General features: G+C 39.4%; 1 protein-coding gene and 1 pseudogene across 1 annotated transcript in view; one reads left to right on the top strand and one right to left on the bottom strand.

Moving 5' to 3' along the window:
• SPACA1 (sperm acrosome associated 1) overlaps positions 1 to 22,145 on the bottom strand; it is a 191,345-nt gene extending 169,200 nt beyond the window's left edge. Inside the window, exons 1-2 of the mRNA XM_019806251.2 lie at positions 22,119 to 22,145; positions 14,060 to 14,131 (exon numbers count right to left, since the gene is read on the bottom strand). The gene's annotated coding sequence lies outside the window, so the exon portion shown is untranslated. The remainder of the gene's footprint in view (positions 1 to 14,059; positions 14,132 to 22,118) is intronic.
• On the top strand, positions 3,894 to 4,671 carry LOC100482870 (annotated as a pseudogene).
• Positions 22,146 to 22,702: the final 557 nt, after the last annotated feature.

The raw sequence follows: 22,702 nt of genomic DNA, 5'->3' as shown, positions 1-22,702 counted from the left end.
GATGTACTGTATGGTGACTAACATAATATAATAATAAAATAAAATAAAATAAATAAAAAATAAAATACATTGAAAAAAAAAAGAACTAATAGATAAAGAAACAGACAAGTGGAGAGAAAAGGTAAGAAAATCAGAAGATCCATTTGAGAGCCCTGTACCTAACCAACAGGGGCTCTAGAAAGAGAGAGCAGTGGGGAAGAAATTATGAAAGACATACTATTCTCATAACAAAATTCACCAGGACTTAAGAGTAAATTTTAACTTAATCTTTAGATTAAAATGGTCAATCACAATAAATGAAAAAAGACTGACACCAAGGCACATTGTTGTGAAATTTAAATATCTCAACAAGAAAAAGAATATTGTTTTAAGCTTCCAGAAGAAAAACAGTTTACACACAAAAAATTACAAATCAAATAGCAACAATTTCTCAAAGTAATTATATAAGGTAGAAGAAAATGCAGCAATGACTTCATAATTTTGAAAGAAATAAAATTCTATACCCAAACTATCAGTGAAGTTTGAGTGCAAAATAAAGACATTTTCAGACACTCAGATCTCAAAAATTTTACTTTCTTCATACTATTTCTTTGAAGGCTGCTGGAATGCACATTCTAGCAACCCAAGAAAGGAAGTCACTGGAGGAAAAACAAAACAAAACAGGAATTCATCTGAAAGGAGCTGCAAATGGGATTCAAAAATAAAGCAACACATCTGGATTGGAGTAGAAGGATGAAAAGCTCCAAGAAGAACAGTTTTAAGGGGAAAAGATGAAATTGATTTTTTGAGCATATGGAAAATATTGATAGGTATGGGTGATAGAGACATTAGAGCATTTGAGGGGAAATCACAATAGGTCCAGAGAAATGCAACAAATGCCAAGGAGACATGTATTAATTCCAAAAGGACTGTACAAGGTAAGAGGCATGATTGTAGCATATTACTGGGCGTGGCAGTGAATATTATTTCCACCATCATAACATTCTAAGCACTGATGAATGATTAAAGCAAAATTTGTGATACTACTATTTGGGGGTGGGGTGGGGAACAGGATCTGGGGATGTGTGTGTAAGAATAAGCTCTCATTGAAAGGGGAATCCTTCTACACTGTTTGTGGGAGTGCAAACTGGTGTATTCACTCTGAAAAGCAGTATGGAGGTTTCTCAAAATGTTAAAAAAAAAAAAAAAAGAACTACCCTATGACCCAGCAATTGCACTACTAGGTACTTACACAAAGGATACAAAAATACAGTTTCGAAGGGGTACGTGCACCTCGATATTTAAAGCAGCATTACCAAAAATAGCCAAACTATGGAAAGAGCCCAAATGTCCATCAACTGATGAATGGCCAAGGAAGATATATACAATAGAATATTACTCAACCATCAAAAAAGAATGCAATCTTGCCATTTGCAACAACATGGATAGAGCTAGAGTGTATTATGCTAAGTGAAATAAGTCAGTCAGAGAAAGAAATATACCATTTGATTTCACTCATATGTGGAATTTAAGAAACAAAACAAATGAACATATGAAAAGGGGGAAAAAAGAGGGAAACAAACCATAAAAGACTCTTAATGATAGAAAACAAACTGAGGGTTGATGGAGAAAGGTGGGTGGGAGATGGGCTAAATGGGTGATGGGTATTAAGAAGGGCACTTGTCATGTTGGGAAATGGGTATTATATGTAAGTGATGAATCACTAAATTCTGTTCCTGAAACCAATATTACACTATATGTTAACTAACTAGAATTTATTTTTTTTAACTAGAATTAAATAAAAATTTGAAAAAGAAAAAAAACTTGAAAAAAAAGTCTTCATTTTCTGTGACAAAAAATTAACAGATGATGTCCAAAACTATTACATCAAAATTGTGTGACATATATGTCACATTAACAAAATGAATGATGAAAATCAAATCATCTCAACAGATGCAGAAAAAGTATATGACAAAATTCAACATGAATTTATGATAAAAATTCTCAACAAGGTAGATACCAAGGGAATGTACCTTAATATAATAAAAGTCATTTATGATAAGCCACCACTCATATTCAACATCACACTCAACATGAAAAACTGAAAATTTTTCTTCTAAAATCAGGAGCAAGACAAGGATACCAATATTTGCCCTTTTTATTCAACATAGTATTGGAAGTCCTAGCCAAAATAATTTAGTCAAAAAAAAGAAATAAAAGACATCCAAATCAGAAAGTAAGAAGTAAAACTGTCACTATTTGCTGATGATATGATTTTATATATAGAAAATCTTAAAGACTCTACCCAAAAACTGTTAGAATTAATTTAAAAATTCAGTAGAGTTACAGGAAGGAAAATCAATATGCAGAAATTTGTTGCATTTTCTTATACACTAACAGTGAACTATAATGAAGAGAAATTAGGGGGGAAATCACATTTACAATTGCATCAAAAAAATATAAAATATCTAGAAACAAATTTAACCAAAGAGGTAAAAGACCTATACACTGAAAACTGTAAGTCACTGATGAAAGAAACTGAAGAAGACACAAAGAAATGGAAAAATATTCTGTGCTCGTGGATTAGAAGAATTAAAATTGTTAAAATTTTCATACTACCCAAAACAATTGACAAATTCAATACAATCTCTAACAATTCCAGTGACATTTTTCACAGAAATAGAACAAACAATCCTGAAATTTCTATGGAACCACAAAAGATCCTGAATAACCAAAACAAACGAGAAAAAAATGCAATGCTAGAGGCATCATGCTCCCTAATTTTTTTTTGGCTTTTTAACTTTTTATTTTAATTCCAGTTAGTTAACATATGGTGCTATATTAGTTTCAGGTGTACAGTATAGTGATCCAACGATTCCATGCTCCCTGATTTCTTTTTTTTATATAATTTTTATTTTGTTATATTCGTCACCATACAGTACATCCCCAGTTTTTGATGCAATGTTCCATGATTCATTATTTGCGTATAACACCCAGTGCCACCATGCAATATGTGCCCTCCTTAATACCCATCACCAGCCTATCCCAATCCCCCACCCCCTCCCCTCTGAAGCCCTCAGTTTGTTTCCCAGAGTCCACAGTCTCTCATGGTCCATTCCCCCTTCTGTTTACCCCCCCTTCATTCTTCCCTTCCTTCTACCAATCTTCCTATTTCTTATGTTCCATAAATGAGTGAAACCATATAATTGTCTTTCTCTGCTTGACTTATTCCATACTCCCTGATTTCAAACTATACTACAAAACTTTAGCAATTAAAACAATATGGTACTGACACGAAAAAGGCACATAGATTAATGGAATAGAACAGAGAGCCCAGAAATAAACATGTATGGCCAATTAATTTATGACAAAGGAGGCAAGAATATACAATGGGGAAAAGACAGTCTTTTTAATAAATGGTATTGGGAAAACTAAACAGCCACATGCAAAAGAATGAAATTAAAATACTGTCTCAAACCACACATAAATATTAACTCAAAGTGAACTGAAAACTTTAAAGCCAGACTTGAAACCAAAAACCTCCTAAAAGAAAACATGGTCAATGGTCTTGGCAATGATTTTTTTGGATCTGACTCCAAAAGCAAAAGCAACAAAAGCAAAGTGAACAAATGGGACTACATCAAACTAAAAAGCTTCTCCACAGCAAAGGAAGCCATCAAGAAAATGAAAAGCCAACATATCAAATGGGACAAAATATTTGCAATTCATATATCCAATAAGGGATTAATATTCAAAATATATAAAGAATTCCTACAACTCAAAAGCAAAATAACAAACAATCCAATTTAAAAAATGAGCAGAGGATCTGAATAGACATTTTTCCAAAGAAGACACAATGGCCAACAAACACACGAAAAGATGCCCAACAGTCTTTTTCATGCCATAGCACAGCCATGACTCATGGTCCCAAGAAGCATCTAAAGCATGTACCAGCTCCAAAGCACTGGATGATGGATAAACTGACTGGTGTGTTTGCACCTCATCCATCTACTGGTCCCCAAAAACTGAGAGAATGTCTTCCTTTCATCATTTTCCTACGGAACAGATTTAAGTATGCCCTAACAAGAGATGAGGTCAAGAAGATCTGTATGCAGTGTTTTATTAAGATTGATGGCAAGGTCTGAACTGATACAACCTACCCTGCTGATTTTATGAATGTCATCACCATTGACAAGACTGGGGAGAACTTCCATCTGATCTATGACACAAAGGGTCATTTTGCTATTCATTAGATTACACCTAAGGAGGCCAAGTATAAGTTGTACGAAGTAAGAATGATCTTTGTGGACAAAAGGAATCCCTCATCTGGTGACCCATGATGCTTGCACCATCCACTATCCTGATCCCCTCATCAAGGTGAATGACACCATTCAGATTGATTTGGAGACTTGGAAGATTACTGATTTCATCATGTTTGATACTGGTAATCTGTGTATGGTGCCTGAGGGTGCTAACCTGGGAATATTGGTGTGAAAGGGACACCCTGGTTGTTCTGATCTAGTTCATCTGAAAGATGTCACTGGCAACAGATCTGCCACCCAGCTCTCCAACATTTCTGTTATTGGCAAAAGCAACAAACCATGGATTTCTCTTCCAGATAGAAAGAGTATCTGCTTCACCACTGCTGAAGAGAGAGACAAAAGACTGGTGGCCAAATAGAACAGTGGGTAATATGGTCTCTAGGTGATGTGGTTAAATCTTTATACGTAACTAAAGATAATAGAGCACAAAAAAGAAAGAGAGAGAGAGAGAAGGAGGGAGGGAGGAAAGATGCTCAGCATCAGTAATCATCAGGAAAATGCAATCAAAACCATAGTCTTGCATCTTTAGAATGGTTACTATCAAAAAGACAAGAAATAATAACTGTTAGCGAAGATAACAGCAACGCAGCATTATTTACATTAGTCAAGATATGAAAACAATCTATGTGCCCATGGATGGGTGAATGGATAAAGATGTGATACACACACACACACACACACACACTAGAATACTACTCAACCACAAAAAAGAAATCTCTCCATTTTCAACAAAATGGATGGACCTTGAGGGAATTATGCTAAATGAAATAAGTCAGAGAAAGACCATATGATTTTACTTACATGTGGAATCTAAAAACAAACAAATGAACAAACAAAAAAAACCAACAAAACACAGTTTAAGAGAACAGTGGTTGCTAGAAGGGAGGGGTCAGGAAATGAGCAAAATCAGTGAAAGGGGTCAAGAGGTGCAAACGTCTAATTATAAAATAAATAGCCTGGGTGGCGCAGTCGTTAAGCTTCTGCCTTCGGCTCAGGGCGTGATCCCAGCGTTCTGGGATCGAGCCCCATGTCAGGCTCCTCCGCTGGGAGCCTGCTTCTTCCTCTCCCACTCCCCCTGCTTCTGTTCCCTCTCTCACTGGCTGTCTCTGTCATGTCAAATAAATAAATAAAATCTTTGGAAAAAAAAAAAAAACAAATAGCTGGGGCACCTGGATGGCTCAGTCGGTTACGCATCTGCCTTCAGCTCAGGTCATGATCCCAGGGTCCTAGGATCGAGCCCCACATCAGGCTCCCTGCTCAGCGCGGAGCCTGCTTTTCCCTCTCCTGCTCCCCCTGCTTGTGCTCTCTCTCTATATATCAAATAAATAAAATCTTAAAATAAAATAAAATAAAATATAGCCAGAGGGATGTAATATATGGCATGGTGACTATAGTCAATAATACTTTAGTGCATACTTGAAAGTCATCAAAAGACTAAATCTTAAAAGTCCTAATCACAAGAAAAAGATTTTTTTGTAACCTCGTATGGTGACAGTTGGTAACTAGACTTATTGAGGTGATCATTTCACAATGTATACAAATATCAAATCACTATATAACATTATGTAACATAATGTTATATGTCAATTATATCTCTCTAAAAATAAATAAAATAAATGCAATTACACACACAAATTGTGGGACATGAACATATTTAGTTAGGTGACAATGGTCATCTCTGGGGCTAGGATTTGGGATTAAATGGGATGGAGTAGATGACTATATTTTTTCATTTTAAGTCTTAATGTAAATATTACTTTAATTGAAATATTAATTTTTAAATAATTTTCAAAAATAAAGGTATCCCTGGTTATCTCTCACACTCTCTCTCAGAAAGAAAAGTGAGTTCCCAGCTATGTCTTTCTCAAAGGGGCTGACTAGTGAACTAGGTGGATAAGGAGGTGAGGAGTCTCCTGGGTAGGGCATCCCAATGAAAACAGAGCCAGACAGAGTCAGCTGGACCCAGTGGTAGAGCCTTAGTCCTCAGAAGGCAAGGAGAGTCCACCTCATGCATAGCACACAGGCTGTCCCTTAGAACTGTTCTCACCCCAAATCCCCACTGAACTCCTGCCTAAGGGTTATGGAAAAGGGAAGTGCAGCTGACCCTTGAACAACATGGGTTTGAACTGCACAGGTCACCCACCTACACATGGAAGTTTGTCAAGAAATACATTACAGTACTGTAAATGTGTTTTCTCTTCCTTATGGTTTTCTTAATAACATTTGCTTTTCTCTAGCTTACTCTGTTGTAAAAACACAGTATATAATACATATAACATACAAAACGTGTCAACTGACTATGCTATCAGTAAAGCTTTCAGTCAATAGCAGGCAATGAGTAGCTAAGTTGTGGGGGAGGCAAAAGTTCAACACAGATTTTCAAGTGCACAGAAGAGTAGGTGAGGGAACCAGTGCCCCTAACCCCCACATTGTTCAAGGGTCAACTGTATAAGCAAAAAACATAGACTAATTCACTAAGAACTATGTAGGGGCACTCAGCCCAAAGACAGCTCAGTCTTGGAATCCCACTAACAGAATGTGTCCTGAAAATGGGGAAATCCCTGGCACGACCCTTCCCCATCTGGGCCCCTGTAGAGTTCCATCACATTGGAGCAGCATCCAGAGGAAGACCAAGGTACTAGAAGAAACGGACGTGCCTTCAGAGACTAATCAGAGCAGGGCAGGAGTCTGAAATGTGTAAACTGAGTGCTGGCTGACCTTGCTTACGAGGCACATGTCAGGTACCTCCTGAGGACTCTCCAAATTCCCTTGGGGGATTTGCAGTCATGCAATAGGCTGTGTGAGCAGATGGAGTGACACCAGCAAGTTCAGTATCTTTCTGTTTCTATAGCCCTGTTGCCCTCCTGGGCTGGTGACCTGAAAAAGCAAATCTTCCTGAATGAGGTACAAATGTGCTGGCTCAGGCATCTGGCTCTGGCACAGAGTTTTACCTGACCAGCTTGGAGTGCTCTTGCCATGGGCAGTCTTCCCGAATAATACCAATCAGAGAGAACATAAAGCTAAGCAACTGCCCACACCCCCCAAAAAAACTTTCAGGAAACCACTCATGAGCTATCACCCCTCAGACAGTTCCACTAAGTCTGAGAAAGGGGCCTTGACAAGGGGGCAAGTCCACGGCTGCTGGCTCCACAGTCTGAGTTCCACAGCCTAGGAAGAACAAGGGACCCCGGTGAAATGAGCTCTCAGCTATAGTGCCTGCTTTTCTCCATGGCTAGACCCTTCATCTTGGCCCCTGGACACACCCTCACCTTGAGGAGTCAAAGCCAAGGCATGCTCTTGATGCTTGGGTACCAAGAAGGAAGCTCCCATCACCTCCTGAGAGGCAAAGCAGCATTTCTGTGCCTCCTCCCTTCCTCTGGTGGTTCTGCTGTTACCATGCATAAGGGGAATTTTCCCCTTGAGGACCATTTCCATTTCTCTAACAGCAGGGCCTCTCAGAGACCTCATTTGAGCCCCTAACCTGCCCTTTCCAGCCCAGATACTTCAAGTCACACATCCCGTCATTCAATGATACAGCCTCTCCTAAGGAAGGTTCCCTGTTGTTTTTCATAGGTTGATCCTTTTCCTCCAGCTGGACCTTCTAGAACAGCAAGGATCCACCTTAGACATCTATTCTACTGTCCCCAAAGCACCAGTCCTAGCCCAATAAATAAGCTGGCACTCAATAAATAGGACTTCACTTATGTTTCAACTCAAATGGCTAGTTTCATAAGGAACCTGAGAAGGGGCTTATTAGGAGGGGAAAAAAACAAACAGAAAATTTTACAGGTCCTTCAAAGTGTTTTTGATATCCTCTCCTTCTTTTTCAGCCCCTTCCGCACCCCCCCGCATGGTAAAAACACATAAATAAGAGTCTAATAGAGGCCAGATATTTAAAATAACATATTTTCAGAAGATTTTTTTTAACAAAGCTTGGACGCCTGTGCAGGCTGTAAATTTACAGTTAATGATCTTCTGCCAGAAGTTCTTTTGGGCGCTTACAGCTGTGAAATACAATCTTTAGTTGACTACACAACCCCTTCTTGCTCCCAGTCTGATTCCAACAGCCTGTATTCCTGACAACATAACTCATCACAACAATAATGAAATAACAAGAATATTTATTTGGATTTACACACCACCTTTCACCCAAGGGTCCCTGAGCAACTTGAAACACAGCTAAAACGATTCCAAACCATGTACCTCTCCAACTTGGATTTAGAAGCTAAAAAAGGAGTCAGTCTGCTGTGTGTAATTCCTTGGCAAAAATCATACACTTTTCCATAAATGGAAACAGTGAGTCCTGGCTCTTCTTCAATAATCTTCTCTACCCTCCTTACACCTTTCTTCTTTCCTGAGAAATAAACCATTGGCATAATCTAGAGCCTGCCTTTAGATTTTATTGTTTTGTGCTTTGAAGGTTTTTTTTTTTTTCCAAAAGGTAAGTATACTATAAAAATTAAGTGTCTTTCTACTTTGCAAGATTCAATGAAATAACTTTTATTTGGGATACCTACGAGAATTGGGAAATTCCCTCTCTTTTTTATTTCCTTATTTTTCAACACTTGCATTTTTATTTTTTCATGAACTATAGCTATTTCTGTTTTTTAAGATTTTGTTTATCTATTTGAGAAAGAGAGAGAGAGCATGAGGGGGAAGGGGAGGGAGAAGCAGACTCCCTACTGAGCAGGGAGCTTTACATGGGGCTCCATCCCAGAACTCTGGGATCATGACCTGAGCTGAAGGCAGATAGTTAACCAGCTGAGCCACCCAGGTGCCCTGAATTATAGCTAGTTCTTTACTTGTTTATCCTCCTCTACTACGGTGGAGAGACTTTTTAAAAAATAAGATCTATATTTGTACCTTTTCCCTTTGTAGGCCAATTTCCCTCAGTGCCGTGTGCACAGAGTATATAGATTTGTGATGAATTGACTTAGTTTCTGAGTTGCATCCACATTTAAAATTTTTCTTAAATATATAATGACATCAATGTTTACATTAGGGTACAAATGAAGGGGTAAAAACAGCAAATGTCTAAACCCTATCTTTCATTCCACTGGACCTAAACAAACAGCTACCAATGGTACTAACCATCATCACTAGAAATAAGGAAATCAATTTGCTAGACCTACCAGCACAGAACCCAGATCTCCTGCTTTGGTCAAACACAGCATTAGAGGGAAATTACCCTGAACCCTTGAATTATTTCAGCCCTATTGCTGGACATATAAAATAATGACTCTTTTAGAAAACTTTGGCTCTTATTCACTCATTAAATCTAAATAAGGAATCTACAGTGTGTCGGACATCGTGCTAAGGGCTGAGGAGATAAGAATGTAAAGAGCACTGCCCTGCCCCCAAAGAACTTACAGTCCAGGGAAGGAAGCCATCAGAGCAACAGAGAGCAGGATAACACTGTAAGTGGCATGACGTAAAGATGCACAAGGTGAAAGCGGCTCCATTGGAACCACTGACTGATGCCTCTTCCCAACCACAGGCTGGGCTGTGAATATACTGGGCTCTGAACCTACTTCCCTCCTCTGGAATATCTAGCTATCATCACAGCTGGGGCAGTGCCTTGTCTTGGCATCCTGAGAGCGGTATTTCGCTGCATCCTCTAGAAGCTTTCTGGCTTCTTCCCTGGATGCCATCTTTCTGTTCTCTCTCGGCTCTTTACTCTGGAGCCCACAGGCCTGCGTGTTTTCTCTTTGTACTTTAACACTGTGGCTAGAGATTTTTTCAGATATTAATGTTTTTTCTCTCTGTATTTGTTTGTTTCCTTCCTCCATTTCAGAGTGGTAACAGTCTTGATATGCCATGACTTCCAGAAGGCAAGCATCAGGGCCAAAACCAGAAATAACCAGCAAGTCCTTCTAGCTTTTTTTCCCCAAAAAAACATGTTGAAGCCTTTAATGGAACTTGGTGGTTTGGAGAAAAGATGGAAGAGAGTGTGAAAAGCAGTAAGGAGGGGGCTTCACCCTTCCTTTCTTCTCTGCCCTAGAAAGAAATATCCCTAGGGTAAAAGTAGGAGAGGAAGGAAAAGAGATACCAAAGGGTCCCAGAGCAGCCACGCTTCCCTATGCTCCCATAATGTTGATAGCAAAACTCCAGATGGAAGGGCTGGGTGGAGTTTAGGCTAGGCAGACAAAACCCCAGGCAGCATCACATGGCATAGCCATAAGAGAGAAAAAGGGATCTGATAGGAAGGGTGGCAGCCTTAGCAGTAACCTACCAGGAAAGATGACCAAGGACCAGATAACCACTCCACATCCTGATGCCTTAGCATTGCATAAGAGGAAGGGAAACTCAAACAAATGAAGTTAAACTTTTCCCCAGACTAAATGAATTATGAAGCGAAGCTGACTTATGAACGATAACATACGACATCTCTAACATACCTGAGTTGTGTGGGCTGACTAGCACCACACTCTTCCTTGATGCCCTTCTCTATGCACAGGGCTTTATCCCATGTTGAATTCTAGATCTAAATCTCAGGTTTTGTTTCCTTCCCCTACAATGTGGACTGATATTTCAAGCTGCTTTCTAAATATTTCATTTCAAACCTATCATGCCTTAAAGTGACTTCTATCTTTTTTATTCTTCCCCACCCCCACCTTGCCAACCCAGTTCTCTCCCCCATATTCTTTTCTTTGACAATAGCATTGAAGTCCACTCATGTTAGAAACCTCACATATACCCTTAGTTCCTGTATCTCCCTTACCATCCAGACCAGTCAGTCGTACCTTAGGAATCCTCTCCATTGCCTCAGTCATATCCATTTCCCAGGCCTCAAAATGTGTACTCTATTCATGTATTGGCCTCTTCACTGGTATCTGTGTTATCAGACTCTCTTCTACCCCACCCAAGGTATCCAAGATCCTAGACACTTCCAGCTTCCTGTTAGAGAAAATCCACATTCCTCATCAGGGAATACAAGACTCTGTCTAAATACGGCCTCTGACTATTTCATCCTCCACCACCTTCTATACTCTGCACCCACATACCCTCACACATGTACCCCAGAATCTTACCACCTCTCATGAGCCAAGAAGAGACTATTGCTAAGCAATGGATTAGGAAGTGGTAAGCTTCTGGCTTAGTCTAGATGATAAACTGGTTCATAATTAATCATGAAGAAAGTCAGAGCAAATGTGAAAAAAAATCTTCCTTGGTTTCCTTCTAAAATTCTCTCTTTGTTGCAAGAAAACAAACCCAGGAGAGCCTGTCACTTAGGATAATGGTCAACACAAACGGCAACGAAAGCTGAATTCTGTAAGGCTGCTCTGGCCAGCCTTCCAAGAGTCCTCGGCCACTTTTGTGGTGCAGTAATACCGCCATTCTTACAGGATTTTTGTAAGAGTGAAGGAGATAGCTGAGAGAGGAGGGGAGTTCTCTGTAAACATCAAAGTGCTGTACAAAATGTAAGGATTCACTCTTTTTCCTGTAAATAAATATTCATTCATTTCTGTCTTTTACAATTCAAAATTCCTTAGAAAAATACAACTCACAGAGGGTCTGTCTTATGCAAAAAGGAAATGCCACATACCCATGAGAATCCAAATCATTTTTAAGTGAAAGTGTGTTGGGAAATGGGAGGGTATCTTTGACTGAGAACACGGGAATCCATATGAATTCAGAAACATTACACCATGGTTGTTATCAGCAGGGAAGCCCTGGTGTGTCTGGCTGAATTTTTAATATTCTAGCTTTTTAATCTTGCATGACTCTCCCTGGCAAAGTCAGTCCAAAAGAAGAGACGCTTAATAAACATTTGAGGCTGGGGACTAGCTGTTTGTGAAACTCACTGTCCATTAAGTAATTGTAGGTTAGGCTAAATAAAATGTTTTATGGAAAGTAATGTATCCACGGTGAGGCTTCAATAAATATGTTACTGTTTTTATGGCCCCTTCAGTATGGAAAACAAATAACCTGTCCTTGTTCTCCAGAGACTACACTGACCCTCAAACCTACTCTGCACTTGCCTTGCATGCAGATCGAGTATCACAGCTGGTTTACAAAATATAAGAGTGCAACCAGTTCTCTGCTGCTTACCGGGGCATACATGATGAGGAATAAAGTTTTATTTCAGTATTCCCCGAAGTGCATTCTATAGAACACTTGTTCTGTAAGATGGTAACATATATTCTGAAAAAATGAAAAGGAAGGAGCCAGCCATGATAAGTGGCTCCTTTGTGAGCAAACAGGTTTGAGAAACAATAGGTTAAGCAAAGGTAAGCAATTTTCCTTCCTTCAGGGTATTTAAAGCCTTCAATAGGCCAAAATGCTCTGTGAATCTCCTAGAGGGGAACAGAGTAAATAGAGCACCTCTAAAATTATTTGACCATAGAACTTATTTTCTAAAGAATACAAAAGGTACTAATGTTCCACAGAACATAGTTTAGAAGACGCTGTTTAATTTAATAAAGCCAAGTAACCAATGACAACCAGTTCAATAATTTCCAGAGCATCATATTTCTCAGTGAAAGTCCTAAGCAAGGGAACATCCCCCACAAGCAATATTATTACAAGAAGCATAAGACAGAATCATCTGCAAATGAAGTTTTGAGTAAAACACATTAAGATTTCACTACAGCCTGAGGATCTATAATTCAATACTTGAAGTCACTGTTTCTCTTATGGAGAATAGGAAACAAAATTGACAAAGGAAGTTGCCATATTTTCTATACTTTGCTGCAGGATGACAATTCTTACTTAAGCACACGAAGAAAAATATTAAAAAATAAAAATCCAAGTATGTTTGCTGTCCATATTTTCCCTTACAATTATGAAAAGCATCTTAAGAGCAGCAAGCTTATAAAGTCATGTACGACGGCCAGAGTGGCCAGGGTGACCAGGAATAGGAGCAGCATTATGAAAAACCTCTCATGTGACTCTATGTTGTCAGCACATAACGGATGCTGACAGTGCCCCTCCTGGATCCCTTTTACGTGGCACACACACCCCCCCCCACTATTGCCATGAATGTTGGTTACTAATAGCTCCAGAGGCTTCCTCCCAGGAGAACTGCCCTCTGTAGAATAGGAGCTAATCTTAGCCAGTAGATTATACCACTCATCCATCCCAGGGCAGCTTGTAACCAGTGACTGACTGATGTGAGATACAAAAGTCTGGCCTCCTTTCCTCAAGGCAGGAACAGCTATGTGGTACGATTCATCCGCGGAGCTCTTCATGAGATTAGGTTAAAGCTGGCCTCCAGCTGGCCACAGCCCTGCTTAGCTCCATGCCTGGCTGTATCCTATTTCCCTTACTCTCTTGTTCCTGAGACCACTCCAATAACCAACACATATCCAAATGCCAGTCGCAGGCTCTGCTGTTAGGGAATCCAGCCTAAGACATCTAGTTTACAACTTTGTATCTAAAGAGACCGTGCTTTCGTTCAGTTACAATAATACAGTTCACAATGGCTTGTCCTCTTACTTGCTTCAGGAAACTTACATCATGTTCTAATAAGAGGCCTTAGATCAGTATTTCACATTGTGTGGTCTTGGATCATGCACATTAGAGTTATCGGAGTGCTTGCTAAAAAGTAGAGATTCCTAAGGCCCACCCCAGACCTACTGAATCTGAATCTCTGAGAGTGCGATCCACAAATTATATTTTATATATCAGGTACTTCTGATGTAGTCGAGTTTAAGATCTAGTATCAAGATGCCATGATTTAGCCAGCTTCCCGCCACCACCTCCCTCCCTGTAATAACTGAGAGGCACCTGCAAGTCAAGCTAACTTGTCTTCTTACCTTCTGCCTACTGATAAACTCCTCTGAAAGAAAACAATGCATAAATTTCCAAGTAGAAACTTCCAATGCGGCCTATAGAGAGAGAAAAAAAAAATGAAACCCACACAGATTATTGTCTTAGCTAATGACAAACTACTTCAAAATGTAAGTTTTGTTTCATTTCTTTGAAATCAAAAAATGTGATTTGAGACTACACTCTAAATAAATAAGTTGGAGAAGCTATGTTTAATCATCTAAAATCAATTATTTCTCAGTATTTAGGAGCTATGGGAAGGAAGACAATCTGAAAACATTTTTTTTCAAAGCACAATGCAGAAAAGATTTACAGTAGCTCATAAACATCCAAATTGCCATATTTATTCATCCCACAGAAGTTGACAGTTGCTTGAGAATTATTTACCTAAAAAGTCTCAGATCTCTGTATACACTGTGAAAAACATCACTGAGTGCCATGTTTTCGCATACCTCTGACAAGCATGGGACAACCACAGGTGTTCACAAGTACCTCAATCAGCAGGACAATCAAAATTAAACACAGGTGTAAGTTAGTGACAAGAGATCAAATAGAGCCCCAACAGCAAACTTGCTGTCTACTGAAACAAGATAGGTCAAGAGAATCAGAGGGGGGGTGGAGATGGCTTCTAGGGAATGGCATTTACTGAGAAGCAGCTGATTCAAGCCTAGACTACTTGGCAGGCAGACACCTCTCTTCATTATCACTGTTTTGGAGTGTGTGTATGTTTGTGTGTGTGTTGGGTTTTTTGATCCAAGAGAAATGAAATGGTCTTGATTCAATGCCAAACAGAGCAGCCACGCAGTTCCTCACTGGCCGGCATTTCTTAATGACCATCTCAGCAGGGATCCCAAAATGAATCAGCCACGCCTGGAAAGCTCACTCACCCCTACAAGACGTTCCTAATAATTATCTAGTGCTTGGTTAATACAGAATACAAGAGTGCACTTCTAATCAAAGTGAAGCACACTTTCAAGTCCCAGAAGTCCAAAAAGCTACATGGTAAGAGGATATTGGGTTGTCCAATTTGTTGTTTTCTCCTGGAAGTTGAAACATGGACTGTGTGATAAAAAATCTAAAAACAAAACTCAAAGAGAAGTCTAAACTTGCAAGTTATAAAAATACATTAAAACCAATATTTTTAAGAAGAGATATGCTAAAAATAAAGTGTCGCAAATAACACACTTTTGAAGGAAAGGCAACTCTACAGGTATGAACATGTAGTTTCCAAAGTCCAAAGTGGTTCCAACGTGTCATTTTTAAATGAGCTCAAAGTTCCTTAGAAAATGTGTTATTAGGGTAGCTTCTGTTGGGGAGAAAGTTATACATATCACTTAATGGGATTAACACACAGATATCCGGGGCCACACCTGTCAAGAGCCAGCATCCTTACCTTGAATTTCATAATCAACTCTGTTGGTATACCACGGCAAATTGACCAAGAGGATTTGGTCATCTGAAAAACTTCAGATTTTCAAACAGACACAAGGAAAAGGAGAAAGAACTATTTTAGAGAAAGGATCCTGGCAATGGCAACACTAAATACAAGAATCCTCCAGGCTTGGGGCGCCTGGGTGGTCCTCAAGCGTCTGCCTTTGGCTCAGGGCGTGATCCAGGCGTTCTGGGATCGAGCCCCACGTCAGGCTCTTCTGCTGGGAGCCTGCTTCTTCCTCTCCCACTCCCCCTGCTTGTGTTCCCTCTCTCGCTGGCTGTCTCTCTCTCTCTCTCTGTCGAATGAATAAATAAAAAAAATCTTTAAAAAAAAAAGGTNCCCACTCCCCCTGCTTGTGTTCCCTCTCTCGCTGGCTGTCTCTCTCTCTCTCTGTCGAATGAATAAATAAAAAAAATCTTTAAAAAAAAAAGGGGGGGGGGGCGCCTGGCTGGCACAGTGGTTAGGCGTCTGCCTTCGGCTTAGGGCGTGATCCCAGCGTTACGGGATCAAGCCCCACATCAGGCTCCTCTGCTAGGAGCCTGCTTCTTCCTCTCCCACTCCCCCGGCTTGTGTTCCCTCTCTCGCTGGCTGTCTCTATCTCTGTCAAATAAATAAATAAAATCTTAAAAAAAAAAAAAAAGAATGCTCCAGGCCTATATCAATAAACAGTCTCACTGCCCTGACAGTTTCAGGAAAGGTAGGGAGAGACATGACGATTATAAACTCAACTCCTCAACATTAATTCCTGTGGAAACGCTAAGACAAATCACTTAACTATCTATTTGAGGGCACCCAGAGGAGCACCAAGTTCAAATAACCTTACCTGGCTCCATGAAGAACTAGCCTGGGAGTGCCCATATAGCCCTTCAACTACAAGTTTAATCTACATGGTGTCTACACAAAGGAAGCAGAATTAGAGGTAATTTCCTCAAGAAATTCAATTCCACTCTACATGATATTCTTAGCAATTTCTTATTAAGATATGGTTTAGCATCTAACTGGTCAAAACCCAGACCCAAATACAATTATAGTGGCTTAGTGTCCACCCAAGCACCATAGAGTATCCTCACAATGAAAGCTGTGATTAAAAGTATGCACCTTAGTCCTTCAGATGACACAAAGTTGAGTGGGGCTGCTTAAAAGTCATGAAATCCTAATTAAAAGCAAGTATAATAAAAGGAAGAAGAAAAGCTCAATTTTATTAGTCATCAGGGAAGCACAAGTTAAAATGATGTATGGTATCATTATGTACTACCAGAATGGTTAAAATAAAAAAGACTGACAATATGACATGTTGGTGAAGGTGAGGAGCAAGCTGATGGGGATGTAAAATGGTTCAACCAATTTAGAGAACTCTTTGGCAGTATCTCGTAAAACTGAACATACATATACTGGATGTCTCAGTAATGCCACCTCCAGGTTTATAGCCAACAGAAATGGGTACATATGTTTACCAAGTTACTTCTAGTTTTAAGCTATTGTGAAGAATGCTACTATGAATATTCACAGAGCATTCAAAAATTCAAAAGTAGGCAAAATAAATCAATAGTATGAGAGATCAGGATAGGGCTACCCTTGAGGCAGGAGTAGGAAGGGGCTTCTGAATGCTGATAATATTTTGTGTCTTGATTCAGACACTGGTTACACAGGTCTATTAACTTTGTGAAAAATATTGTGAAAACTCAAAATATTTGATGATCAAAATATCATCATCTTATATACTTATATACTTATAAGTATACACTTATGATAGTATTGTATGCTATATGCTATAAACTGAATTGTATTCCCCAAAATTCATTATGTTGAAGGCCTAACCCCTAATGTGATGGTATTTGGAGACAGGGCCTCTGGGAGGTAATTAGGTTTAGATGAGGTCCTGTGAGTATGGCCCTTATGATGGGATTAGTGCCCTTACAAGAAGAAATACCAGAGTTCTCTCTCCCTTTGCCACGTAAGGACACACAGTGAGGTGGCTTGCTATTTGCAAACAAGGAGGAGGACTCTCACCAGGAACTAAATGGGCATCACCTTTTTCTTGGATCTCCCAGCCTCCAGAGATATAAGAAATCAATGTCTGTCGATTAAACTACCAATCTATGGTATTTTCTTATAGCAGCCTGAGCAGATCAATATGCTACTATAAAAGTTTACTTAGAACAAAACAACAACAAAAAAGCAACTGTAAACCACTAGATAAAGTAGGCCAACAAAACCAGAATACACTTGAAAACTGTGATCTCAGTACAATGCCTTGTGATGTTAATGAGAAATGATGATTGAGAACTTCTCAAATTCCCAAATCTTTAAATACCATTTTAGAGAGAAATGAAGTGCCACTGAGATATGGTATAAGACAGGACAGGCACTCGCTCCATGACTGGTTCCGGATACCAGCCCTCAGTCTTTGAAACTCAAATCTTTGCTTCCGTAAAATGACAAATGACTACCTGTTTGGTGTGTTTTACACACACACACACACACACACACACACACAATCCCATTACTAGAACATCTACAAAGTCTACTACACAAGATTTGGAAACATAAAGCAAAACCAGAGGTACCAAGAAAAGACTGGGCAGAAAGGGTCATTATGGGCCACAATTAGTGGGGTATGAAATGTCTTCCCTGAAAAGTTAAAATTAAATATGTCATGTCTCCGGTTAACAGAACGTAGGCTTCTGAAGGAGAAAAAAAAAAAACAATCAATGATACTGAGACTAGATATCATTAAAAGATGATATTTAGTTTGGGTGAAAAACATTTTAATAAATGGTGGAAACCATGCAACGTAATAAAAATAACACTTCTGAGCAAAAACTGAAGGCATCCAAGTAGTTAGCTGCTAGAGGGGCACCTATGCAAAGTGCACCGATTGAACCTCCACCCACTTGGCAGCTCCAGAGACTTGGCTCGGACAAGTGACTCAGCCTTGTCACGCCTCAGTCTCCTCATCTGTATACAGGGTGATCATAACTATCCCCCATGGGATCATCATGGATCAACTGCATTAACATAGGTGAAGTGTGCCTGTCATCTGTCATCTAGGAAACAATATGCACAACAGATTGTTATTACAGAATAAGGAAGAGCTTTGAGATTCGTAGAGCTAGTAAACAGGACTCCACAATAGTTCTCCCTTCCTCACCTCAGGTGGAAGAAAAGAAAAGAGAAAGCAAGGTTAGTTGTAGAATGAGGTTACAAGGACCCCCAGCCCCCAGAGCATCTCTCTCACTTGCTCAGAGACACTAGAAGTGCCTGAACATGTTCTATATCAGAAAGGCTTGAAATGCAATAGCCCCTTAAAGCAGCCTCGGATTTTCACTTTATTCCCAGTATGCAGGAAATAATTGCTGTCAGGACCCTTTTCAGGGACTAGTTTGAAAACTGGAATACAGAGGACCCTGGGGCACAGGACACTTGAAAGCAGAAGGGAGAGGGGTGGCTGGGTGGCTCAGTCAGTTAAGCATCTGCCTTTGGTTTAGGTCATGATCGCAGGGTCCTGGGATGGAGCCCCATGTCAGGCTCCCTGCTGAACAGGGAGTCTGCTTGTCCCTCTCCCTCTGCTCCTCCTCCTGCTCATGCTCTCTCTCTCTCAAATAAAAAAATAAATAAATAAAATCTAAAAAAAAAAAAAAGCAAGTTGAAGGAAGTCTCAAGAAGAGAAGAAGCTAAAGATGCTGGAGGCCAACTTTATCATTTTTTTCTATCATCAGACTGGACACAGGGAACTCCAGCTGACCCCTGAACAACATGGGTTTGTACTGTGTGGGTCCACTTACATGAAGATTTTTTTTATAAATGCAGAATAGCATTATAAATGCATTTTCTCTTCTTCATGATTTTCTTGATGACCATTCCTTTTCTCTAGCTTTCTTTATTGTAAAAACAATATAAACACACAATATATATAACATACAAAATATGTATTAATCAACCATTTATGTTATTGGTCGGCTGGAGGGAGTCAAAAGTTATACATGGATTCTTAAACATGTGGGGGTCCGTTGCTCAAGGGTCAACTACATTTCCTTAAGAAAAAAGAAGATTTAAAGATGTTATCTGGGTAATACAATCCCCCCAAACCATTTCTCCTCAATTATTTGCATTTGTCAAACAAAGTGCTTTTAAGCTTGAATTAACAGTGGTTACCACTTCACATGCATTTTATCTACGTAAATTCAAGTTTAGTATTAAACACTAAGACTACCAAAGAACGCTATAAAAAAATGGATGTGTGCAATTTAACTCTAATAGAGATGCAAACCTTTGGGAAAGTGGGTGCATATTTTTATGTATTTGAAGTGTGAAAGCAGAATGCGGTTAGAACGAGCACCCTGTTGAGTAACATGCATCTCTACAAATGGATCTGTGATGAGCTTTTAAGGGTGGTTTAGTAACTGGCTATAAATGTCAACCACAAAAGTTAGCAGGCTGTCTCTAACAGAACTTTTTAAATGTATGAAATACAGAGACCTTCTTGGAATGGTCGTTCAGACCCAGAATGTAACCTCACACCACACTTAGAATCTGTGCCTGCCTGAGGCATCAAGCCATTCCTAGATGTCCTCTGGAGACCCTTGCAAGGTCTGTGGTTTCACAAGAAAGATAACCTACAAGAAGTGAAATCAATGTGCAGAGAACACACCTCCATCGAAACATTCCTTCGAGTCTGGATTTTCCACATTATCTACTCCTGAGAATTCAGGACGATTGTTCCTTCTTAATTCAGGGGAAAAAAATATTCAGAGGTAAATCTCCTACCCTTCCTGATTTCCACAAAGAGAAAAAATCAAACACTTTCCCTTTCCGTATTGAATTAAGGATGGTTAAAAGTAGTGACTGGTAGAAATTATTGTGACGATACAGAGCCACACTAAAATAATTAGTGAGATAAGAAAAGAGAAAGAAAAGCAGCAACAGACAGTGAACTAAAAAGATTCCAAGTAAATAATTCTCATTTTTTAGGATCTTGGCCTGAGGCTTTTCTGTGAATTTCAGATAAAGATATTCAGCCTCTGCAGAAATCTTTAATAAAACACCCAACCCAACAAATAACGTACTTTCCTGCTGTAGCAGAAGACTGCAGTTAAATTTTCCAGTGGTCACGATCTGTGTTTCCATGCAAGAAAGAGGGCCAAGCAAAAAAGGATTTTTCCATATAGCAGTTAAGGTATAACGTGGATTAGGAGAAAAATAAAATGAGTCTTTATCTTCTTCTATGTAAATATTTTCCTAATATACCACCTGCTGGAAGCCTCTGGCAGAATATGATTGTAAGAACACAACTTGTGTGAAGCAATTTTCTGAATTCCTGAGTAATTCAATTAAAAGTGGGTCAGCTCTTGAATTATCCAAGATACTATCTCAAACCACAGCTTTGCCCTACTTTTACCAACGTGCCCCAGAAATCTTCATTTATCAGTTTTCCTGTTTGGTAAGATGAATTCCTTTAGCTTTCTCCTTGAGTCTGAAATCTAATCAGTTAACAAATAACCTTTCCACTTCCAAGTCTGGGAGTCATCTTGGACCTCCTCACCCTCTCACCTTCATGCCAACCAGCCCCATTGATACCACACACACACACACACACACACACACACACACCCCTGCACAGAGTGTACTGAAATATGCCACTGAATATGTTATTTTCCCTGTGGGCTGGCCTTTTTTTTTCCCCTCCTTTACACCCACTCAAATTCCAGACCTTTAGGACCAAATTCAGTCATTTTCTCCAGGAAACTTTGCCGGATGAAACCTACTTCACTGCCTTAACACTTATATCGAGGAAAAATCCTGCCCCCCAAAATCCAGGTCTTTGCTTATAAAGTACTTTGATTCTTTTTAACATTGTTTGAAATAACATGGCTCTTTAATATTTGGTTGTTGGTTCTCCCAGCTAGAACCCCTACTTCCACCCCAACTCCCTCTGCTCTCCCCCTCCACACACACATATACACAACAGACTGATTGTGACCAGGAAGCTGTTTGATTATTTTATACGCTTTGTCCTGTACCTTTTCTCCCATCCTTCCTAGATTACCAGAATACAGTATTTTCAGCACTATTCTTATTGAACAAATAAATATTTGTTCACCATCCTTTTGATAGCTAGAGAGAGAAGGACATGGAAACTGAGCTGCCAAATAAATACGGGATCCAGTAGGCACCTAAAATGTCAACACCAATGGTTCTCTTAAGGATTGTCACTGAGGGTGGAAGCTGGAACAGAAAGGATTTTAATTAATCTATATACTGGATTGCTCAGTGTCTTCAAAAAACTGTTTGATTTTTTTCCCCATCTCTCAAACACCAGACTATCACAATCCTAGCTCTCTGACCCATCAGACTGGAGACATATCCTTTTGTCAGGCTGCCTCTTCATTCCCTGCCAGATTTTCTTCTTGCAAATACCACAGACATAACAGCTAGAATACTGTAGAGCACCCCTATCATAGCATTTACCCCACTGTCATGTGATTATTTGTATGTTAGTCCCCATAATTAAGATTAGATTATAACGAATTAAAATATAGGGTGTCAGTTAAATTTAAATTTCAGATAAAGTGTTAAAAAACAAAATTCAACAGAGAAAATTTTGAAGATCTTACCGACTTTATTCAATGACTCATGAATTGGGCAGCATCCCATCCAGCAGATAGAAAGGAGCTCTAAAGAGCTGTACAAAATGAGAGATTTTAATAAGCCAAAGGGGGCAGAATAGGCAGACTAGATTCTTTCAAGCAAGGTAACCTTCCTTTAAGGGAAGGCAGGTGTCTATCAGAAGAGAGACCTCACTGGTGCTGATCAGGTAATTCCAGACTGACTGGTTAAGATTACATTTCTGGGAGAGGCTGAAACTACAATTAGGTTAAGTATTAAGTCTCAATTTGGTGATGTGGGCTTAGCACAAGTGACTCCATGTGGGGCATGTTATCTCCTTTTTAACAATAGCAAATAATTTTTTTAATATATGTATGTCCCAAATTTTGCATGGGACATCCTTATACTTAAAAAAAATCACTAGTTTTACATCTGAAATTCGAATTCAACTGAGCATCCTCAATTTTATCTGGCAACCCTATTCAAAATAGGCTAATGTCATTGCTGTTCCCACCACACCCACCTCACCTGATGTTCCACACACAGGAGGCAGCTGTAAATGCTTCCTGGATGGATGTAAATAACTTTCATG

The sequence above is a fragment of the Ailuropoda melanoleuca genome, chromosome 10 (assembly GCF_002007445.2).
Source record: "Ailuropoda melanoleuca isolate Jingjing chromosome 10, ASM200744v2, whole genome shotgun sequence".
NCBI classification, from domain to species: Eukaryota; Metazoa; Chordata; class Mammalia; order Carnivora; family Ursidae; genus Ailuropoda; species Ailuropoda melanoleuca.
This window is presented reverse-complemented; position numbering and strand designations above follow the sequence as displayed.